This window comes from Silene latifolia, chromosome 7 (genome assembly GCF_048544455.1).
Source record: "Silene latifolia isolate original U9 population chromosome 7, ASM4854445v1, whole genome shotgun sequence".
NCBI classification, from domain to species: Eukaryota; Viridiplantae; Streptophyta; class Magnoliopsida; order Caryophyllales; family Caryophyllaceae; genus Silene; species Silene latifolia.
In genome coordinates, this window is record NC_133532.1 from 80,345,206 (window position 1) to 80,354,993 (window position 9,788).

The following is a 9,788-nucleotide window of genomic DNA, read 5'->3' on the forward strand; positions in this document are numbered from 1 at the left end:
TGATCGACAGGTGTATACTTTGTCGGGGTTAAATCTTTGACTGGTTTTGCCAACAAGGGAGGAGAGGATAGATATGTTTTCAAATCTTCAAAGGCAGCTTGATGATCAGGGGTCCATTGAAAGTCTTTGTTTTTTCTTAGCAGGTTATAGAATGATTTGCACCTTTCTGACGATCTTGAAATGAACCTGTTCAGGGCTTCTATTCTTCCTGTCAGCTTTTGTATGTCTTTGACTGTCTTTGGTGGTTCTAGCTCCAAGATGGCTTTGATCTGTTCAGGGCTGGCTTCGATTCCTCTTTTTGTCACCATATAGCCCAAGAATTTGCCTGCTGAGACTCCAAAATGGCATTTCTGTGGATTGAGCTTCATATTAAATTTCTCCAGTATTTGGAAGGTTACTTCCAGGTCTTTGATGTGGTCTTCTGCCTTTTTTGACTTGACTACCATATCGTCTATGTAGACTTCCATGGTATCTCCTATTTGATCTTCGAACATCATGTTGACTAATCTTTGATAGGTTGCACCTGCATTTTTTAATCCAAAGGGCATAGTAGTATAACAGTATATTCCTCTTTCAGTGATGAAGGCTGTACTTTCCTGATCTGTGGGGTGCATCTTTATTTGGTTGAATCCACTGGAGGCATCCATGAATGTTAACATCTCGTGGCCTGCAGTGGCATCCACCATTGCATCGATATGTGGCAGGGGAAATGGATCTTTGAGAAAGGCCTTGTTTAGGTCGGTGTAGTCTACACAGACTCTCCATTTGCCGTTTTTCTTTTGGACGACCACTACATTTGCAAGCCAGTCGGGGTACATTACTTCCCTGATAATTCCCATGTCCAATAGCTTGTCAACTTCTTGGTTGATGATTTCATGCCTCTCAGCAGCAATTTTTCTTCTTTTATGCTGTACAGGCTTAAAGGATTTGTCAATATTTAACTTATGGGTTATAATATCAGCATCTATACCAGTCATATCAAAATGTGACCAAGCAAAACAAGACATTTTAGTTTTGTGAAAGCTGGCCAGATTGGGTTTGACTGAGTCAGGTGCATCTGACCCTACAAGTACCTTCCTGTCAGGGAATTCTGGTCCATAATGACCTCTCCTGTTTCCATTTGTGACTGCGTAATATATTCTTTCCTGACAGGTGACTTTAATTGCTATGCGAGGGACTTACCTGACTTTGAAGGTTTCCAAGCCAGGGTGTAGCTTTCCTGAGCTGTCCTTTGTTCTCCCCTGATGGTGGTTATCCCCCATTCGGTTGGTATTTTCACACATTGATGGTATGTTGACGGGATTGCTTTGACGTTGTGGATCCATGGTCTGCCCAGGATTACGTTATACGAGGATAGGCAATCCATTACCCCGAATCTTTCATAGGAAGCCACGCCTTCCACATAGGTTGGCAGGCTAATTTCTCCCAGGGTATTCTTTGCTTCTCCGCTGAATCCAACCAGGACACTGGATTTTTTGATGATTTTTTCTTCATCTATCTTCATAGCTTTGAGGACGTCAAGCATCACCAAGTTGATTAAACTGCCCCCGTCTATCAGGATTCTTGATACCTTAGCTGTGCCGATTTGCATGGTGATCACCAAGCTGTCATGGTGTAGATCTGATATTCCCTGCAAGTCTGAGTCATCAAAAGTAACATCAGGTAATGACTTAGATCTAAGAGGGGGTTGAAGTTTGGACTCCCTGGATATTCTCTTGGCAGCTGAGCTGGTTAAGCCACAGATTTCTGATCCTCCATTTATGAACTTGACTTCATAGATGGGGGGAGGAGGAGGAGGATCTCTGTTGTTCCCTGAATCTCTCTTGTTCTGTCCTTCATCTTTGTTCTTTGCCTGCTGGATTAAGTCTTTCAGATAGCCTTTCTTTAGGAGGTATGCCACTTGTTTCCTGAGTTGGATGCATTCTTCTGTGGTGTGCCCGATGTCCTGGTGGAAGTCACACCATCTCGTTGGATCTTTCCTGGGGTTGTCGGATTTTTTGGGCCATTTGACCGTGTCTCCCAAGCTTTCCAGGCGTTTGATTAACCCTGCAGTATTTATAGAGAAGTTATATTCAGGAATAGTTGGTAGGTTCGAAAGGTTACCTTTGTGTTCTTGTGCCATGTTGACTCCAGATCGTTCAGGTCTGGAATAGGGTGCTGATCTGGGATTGCCTCCCTTCTGGTAGGAGCTTTTCCTGTTAGTGTGTCCATAGCCTTGCTTTCCTCCGGACAAATTTGTTCTGAAGTTGAGATCTTCTTCCAATCTGACATGTTCTAAGGCGATGGATTGAACAGTGGCAAAAGTTGGGTAGGCTTTTTTGGTTAAGTCTGCATAGATGTCACTGTCAAGCAGGACTCCTTGCCTGAAGGCTTCTACCGCCGTCTCTTCGTCACACCTGGGAATGGCTACCTTCTCTTTGACAAATCTTGCCAGGAATTCTTTGAGAGATTCTTCAGGAAGTTGCTTTACCCTGAACAGGTTACTGGGTCTCTTGGCCATGTCTCTGCTACTTGCGAATTGTTGATTGAAGGCATTGACCAGTTCTACAAAATTATTGATACTTCCATTTGGGAGATTGATGAACCATTGTAATCTTTGCTCGATCGTGGTTGTACCAAAGCCTTTACACATGCAGACCTGCCTGAGTTCACTGGGTATTAAGGCGGCTAACATCTTCTGTTTGAATATGGCAACGTGATTTTGTGAATCAGAGGTTCCATCATAAGGTCTCATGGATGGGACGGTAAATTTCATGAGGAGATCAATCTTTACAATTTCATTTGCAAAGGGTGAATCGAAGCATCAACTTCTACTTTAGCCACAGGGTCTGGCACTCCAGGTATATTTTTTATTTTGTTGAGGAGTTTTTGAATTTCCTGAAGCATAGCCATCATTATTGCTGCTTCAGTTTTGTTTGTTTCATCATTATGAATGATTTTGGTGCCGGATGAGGTATCCTTCTCCGGAGTTCCAAAATTGGAAAAGTCAATGTTTTTTATAATGGATGAGAATGGGGTTCCTGGTTCGAATCTGGTCTTGGAGCCTGAAGCTTGATTTTCCAATTTTTTTCTCAGGTTAGACTCATATTTCTTCAGTCTACTGATTTCAGCTTCTGCTTGGGCTGCCTTTTCTTGAATTGTCTCCAGTTCTTTGATTTTAGCTAAGGCAGCCGCCAATTGTTGTTCTGGGGTGAATTCTACCATTTTTGTATGTGAATATTAAATGAAGAATGGCAAAAGGAATTTTTTTTATTAACGAACTAGATGCCCAACGGTGGGCGCCAATTGTTTTAGCAGGATTTTCCCTGGAAGGATCCGGCTTGATTATTGAGTAATTAGGGTATCTAGTTCAATAAGTTCAGAATAATAATAGGAGTAAATAACAAGGAAGAATTAAGTATAAAGAATATCGTTTGTATTACTTTGATAAGCCGAGTACAAACTCGTGTATATAACTGAATATTCATGAAAGAGTGAGAGATAAATTGTAAATTATTGATGAATAATGAATGTCCTTTACAATTGTTAGATTAATCTATTTATAGTTCTACAGATGCTAACGTTACATTCAACCTCAACGTTCGCCTTGATTGTTGGAGTTGTTAGCTGGAAAATAGGGCACATTCCCTATTAACACGGTTGACTCGTTCTTCTTTAACAAACCGTCCTTCCTTTCCTCTTGCACGTTCAAATTTACTATGATTATGTGCTCCTTGTATTTGGACTTGGTCTTCCATGAGAGTAGGACGTGGTTATTTGTTCATATAACTGTATTTCTTGTTTATCAACTTAATCCAGCCTGCTTGAGTGTCCTGCCAGGCTATTCTGCACTTACCATCAGGCTTTTCTTCTAGGGTTTAGTAGCTTGCTTATCTTGTGGTACTCTTCATCTGCCAAATAATAGTTAGATTTGTCCGGTCCCTGGTTGCCTCAATCAGCCTAGTAAGGTCAGGCCAAGTTAAAGTCAGACCAGGTTAAATTGGGCCTAACAGTGTATTTATTTTAATTGTAAAAGCCTTGTATTTTTCGAAGGGGAAATACGGCAGTGACGCCCTATAATTTGCTGCTGGCTATTGTTAATAAAAAGAGCTATCTTGAGCAACCTGCTTGTTTTTCGGGGCATTACATTCTGTTAATGCAACATTCATATCTAGCAGCCTTTTTACCTCTTTTGTATACATGTTTGCTACAACGGACACTTTCTTTGGAGGCATTCTTTTGTTCTATAAAACAATAACGAACACAAGCATTTCGCTTATTAAACCCTTTTAAATTAGACTTTCGCGAACTTGCGCGCTTTGTCACATTGATGTGAACATTATTTGCGCACATTTAGTCCCCTAATTGAGCCTATTTTGCATACTATTATAACATTCTATGGCCATTTTATCCGTCAAAACCTTCCTATTTGCTTTTCTATGGCATTTCATGTGTTTTGTAGAAAAGGAGATAATAAGGCGGAAATTCCCGTCTTTCGTGCATATTTGGAAGCTTATTGATGATTTTAGATGGACTAGTATGAAGAGGAGGCAAGAATGATGTCCAAGTATGTAGGAATAAAGAGTTTATAGAAGACTCATAAGGGTTAAAAGCAAGGATGACGAGAAGGAAGCCATTTATGAAGAAATTGCTCGGAAACTGAACCAAGGATTGCTCATTTGGCTCTGAAAGTATGCTAGATGGAACGGCATCGAAAAATCAAGTGATCTAGGCTTTTGAATCACTCCAATAGGAGTCCGGATGAGGAAATAACGTCCGTTTTACAATCCGAGCTCAAGATACAGCTCAACCCGCTCGGGTCAAATTCAACCCGCTCGGGTTGAAGCCCAGGACGCCCTTATTTCGCTCGGGACGGACGTATTCCTGGACAGGGAGATTTTCCTTGCTACGTGAACTACAAATCAGCCCGTCTTCACCCTTGGACGCCCGGATTTCTTCACAGCTCGAATTGTCTTCTCCAAGCTACGAAAAAGAAGCCCTTCTCTCGAAAAATACCGGGTCCTCCTTGCTCAACTTAAAAAGTGTAATTACTAGTTTAGCCCTTAGTTAACCCTAATGTATCCTCCCTAATTTCCGCTATAAATACCCCATTTGTAATAATCAAACCATCAAGTTTTCATATTAGGAATCCTTCCTTAGATTAGATTAGTAGTAGATTAGAATAGATTATCATTTAATCTTTCCACAAATTACACATTAATCTTTCCTTTAATTATTGTTCAAGTTTATTATTGAGGAATTCAAGTTTATTATTGGGTAATTAGAAGATTATTGGGTTTATTGGGAGATTGACAACCTTCCATCAATCATCAAGTTCTTCTATTATTCTTTGCATTATTATTATTGGAATCTCCATAGGTATAATTCTCTTAATCCTTGTTTTAATTATTGTTAATCTTTCTTACTTGTTCATCATGTTTGACTTTGTTAGTATGATTGACAACCTTATTAACATGTTAAACTTGATCATGAGTGAGTAATTACTTAGCTAGGATTAATGGGTAATTAGGGGAAACCAACATGGGGAATGATTCATGCTTAAATTAATATGCTTTCATGTTTTATTTGCTTGCTTGTTTTGATCTCAACTCATGCACATGTTATGTTTGATGAAATGCTAAGCCTATGAATCCTTGCATTTACTACCATCTCTTATCTTTTCAATGAGACTTGTAAGACATAAACCAACTCGAGTCTCATTAGACCATGCATGTTGTTGAGTAGGGAAGATTAAGTCGACTTGTAGGTGTTGTACAATCTAATCGATTCGGCTCCGGGACCCAAACTTTCCTAGGATTGTAAGATATAACCCAACTCAATCCATCACAACAATAATTGCTTGCTTATAATTTGAGAACATGTTTGTATGATCAATTCCCATGATTCCCCTATGACCCCCATGATATCCTAGCACTTTTAATCATTTGTTTACATCTTTCCTTTTGTTGCTTGTTTATTGCTTTTATTAGATTAGAATCATCAACCCATTATAATTGTGACAACCCCAAGCATAACTATAATTAGATTGAATAATTTGAGTAACCACCGTCCCATGGATTGACCTCGACTTACCGCTAACTAGTTGTTTGTTGAGTATTATAAATGTGTTTGATTGGATGAGTGACGACATCACCCACATCAAAATGGCGCCGTTGCCGGGGACGGTGTTGTTTATTTGAATTGTTCTTTTGTCTAGTTTTAGTTGTGCTTCTTCTTGAGGAATTTTGGTCCTTGGGAATTTTATTTCTCGTACTTGCATTATTTCATATGTTTAACATGTCTACATTCACTTTTTAGCAATATGAAAATGAATCATTTGATAAATATGTTGCAAGATTTGAAGATTATATGACTCATGCTTGGCATCATGGTTTTACTCTTTCAAATTATGAAGCATGTTGTGTTGTTTATAATGGCATGAACCTTAAAACCCACAACTTGGCATTTCACTTGAGTGGTGGTAGGATATGTGAGATGAGTTGTGAGGAATTTTGGGAATTTGTTGAGTTCATGATCATCCATTGTCTTAAGCAAATTGTGCATGACATCTTTGAGAGTGCCAAGGAAGGTATGGAAGTGATAAAAACCACATTTCAAAAATTCATTGAAGAAAACTATGATGAAAATGAGATTTGTGAGGATGAGAAACCTTTCTATAACCTTGAGCCAACCTACTTTGTCCACAAAATTACCCCACCTTGGGAAGATGGAGTGCTAGATGAGGAGAGTGATGATGAGGAGGAGTACATTCTTGATTGTGAAACTAATGCTTGGATGCCGTCATCCTACTCTTCTTGTGTTTCAATGAAATCAACCTCCATGGAAATTGATGTTAATGGGCAAAGTGAGAGTGATATGGATGTGAACTTGAGTGAAAACTCACCCTTTGAAGATGACATATTTGAGGGAGACAATTGTGTTGAGCTTGGTGAGCCTCGCTATGACAACCCCTTTGATAATGGACCTTGTTGGGATGAGGAATATGATGAGGACATTTTGGAACCTCAATTAGACACTCTTGAAATCACCTTAAATGATAATGAGAGTACTTGCATTGAATGTGGTGATTTTGACTATTTGGAGGAAGAGTTGAGTGAATTGCCAACCAACTACCCATTTCATGTCCCTTCCATCCATCATTTTTCTTATGATTTTTGTCATGATGCCCTTGATATGCTTGTTCGGTCTTTTACTTGGGCATTATTTCATTGCATAATCTTGTGTTGCTATGCATGCCTCTTCATGTCCCACTCCCAAGAATTTGACCGACTTCTACGTGCTTTGAGTGCTAGTGATGATTTTCCATGAAATTGTTTATTGATAATCTTTGGTTTGATGGAGTTCCTTAATAACCATTAATTTGTATATATGCATTTAGTATAGTTTTGCATTCATTTAATAAATTGCATGAGAGATGAAAGGGAGGGATCTCATATTTTAATTGAGCTTTTGAAGGAAATTAATGAAAATGAGAAGATGGAAAATGTAAAGAAATGAAGAAAATGGAAAATTTGGGCTTATGAGTAAGTGTGTTATCAAGGGAAAGGTGTTGGGCCAAAATCTCAAAAAAGACGCCCATCCCGAGATAAATCCGGGCGGGTTGAAGGCCAAGAAAAGAAGAAAAGTTCCCTGCCCAAGAATCCGAGCGGATTTTAAGAAAAAAAGCCCGTCTTTGCTTACAACCCGAGCGGGTTGATATTGTCTGGAGCGGGTTCTCAGCCAACCCGAGCAGGTTGAGTTTATCTGGAGCGGGTTCAGGCTAAAATTCATCTTTTTCTCTCATTTGGCTCGTGTCATGGCTATATATGCTTCCTATCTACCATCTTCATCCCCTACAATGATTGTAAGAACCCTTTTCTTTGCCTATCTCTCATGTATAGTTGCATTTATGTAGTTACCTCATGATTAAACCCCTTCTTCCTACATTAGCAATAGTGTTTAAAATTGGTTTGGGGAGGTTAAATCATGAAGCGACATACATATTTCATATAATTTAGGCTTGCATTTGTATTATATTTCATATTGCATTTACATTAGTTAGTTCATATAGTATAGTTTGCATTGTAATATACCTCACATGATTAGATTAGTTTGCATTGTATTTATCCCACATGATTCATGTAGATAGTTGCATATAGATTAGAATTCATGCATAGTTACTAATGGCCAAACCTATTCATTTCTACACTAGAAATAGTGTTTAAATCGGTTTGGGGAGGTTTGATCATAAGTGACTTGTGCATTTAGCATGCATCATATACTATAGTTTAGATTGCATTCATTTGTTATATATGTCATATAGAATTGCATTTAGTTAGAGCATGCATTCATTCATACCATATCATTGCATTTGTACTTCAATTTCCATAAAATCAAAAATTCAAAAACATGTTTTCCTTTTTATCCCTACTCCTACATGTACATTGAGGACAATGTCCAAAATAAAGTGGGGGATGGGAATTTATATTCCAAAATGATAAAAATTGAAAATTTTTGAAAAACACAAAAATATGTCTTTTAATGTCATAAAAACAAAAACCATAAAAATTTGAAAAATTGAAAAATCAAAAACATGTTCATTTCCTTTGTAGTGTAGAATTGTTTATATTGTATATACTCGTTTGCTTGTTTGTTTATCCTTTTTCACATGGATCGACTACGCCGCATCCGAGACATGAGGATATTGAAGACCGCATGGTATGATCTTTCCAATCTCCTTTTTCCTCTTTATGTTAATGACTATGTGGCTTTATTTTGATTGATGCGGTAAAAACAATGTGAATTTAGGATTGCATTTAGTTTATTTGGCATATTAGTTGGTAGAATCATATGCATTAGGATGTTTATATGTTAGTTGCATCATGGCATGTAGTTGCATGTTAGAAAAATTTTGCGAAACCGTCTACTTGGGAAACTTGACAAGTGTATATAGGCCCTAGTAGATGCTTTTTCTTCTTAAGACTTTGCTTGTTAGAATACTTGTAAAACACCCTAGGATGTGTCATGCTAGTATCCTTTGACCCATGGTTTAAGGCCTAGTCAAGAGTACCTTGTGGTGTGATAACTCCTTGGCTACCGTTTATTCCAAGGTGACCCTTGAAACCATGCATCCATCTATCCATCATCCATGTTCTACCACATTTTTGTCATCAAAGGGAATGGGCACAAAAAGAAATCAATTTGAGTTCAATGAAATGAAAAGAAAAGAGAAAGTTTGCAAAAATGCATCAAATGAAAAGAGGAGCAAAAATAGAACTCCTATGCTTCAAATATAAGCCACCCTCCCTACATATGGGGTGACTTTGAAAATGTTCAAAAGAAATCCAAAGAAAAGTTGAAAGTTGTCAAGTATTGAATTGCCAAAAATCAAAAAGGAATGGCAAAAGAAAATGTTCTCAAATGTCAAATGCCAAAAGAAATTGGGGGAAAAACAAAAACAAAAGCAAACTCCCAAAATGAAACTCAAATATCTATCGATCCCTTTATCCATCGTATCCATTTTTTGTGTATGGTAGAGAGGGGACGACCCTTCTTCTTGTTTAGGCAAGAGGGGGAATTCCGCGATCCTCCAGTGTTTCTAACACCATAGGGAGTCTATTCTTGACAAAAGCATTTAACGATTGAGGACAAAGGTACCCTAGCTTGACACATTTTGGAGGTGATTTATTGGTATCCTTCTAGGCTTAGTAGTTTGAACAAATTGCATCTATGAAGGATTGTGTACCCTTGAATTGCTTCCCTTGTAGATAATTTCCGCCACTTAGATGAGGAAAGTGGCTATTCTTTTG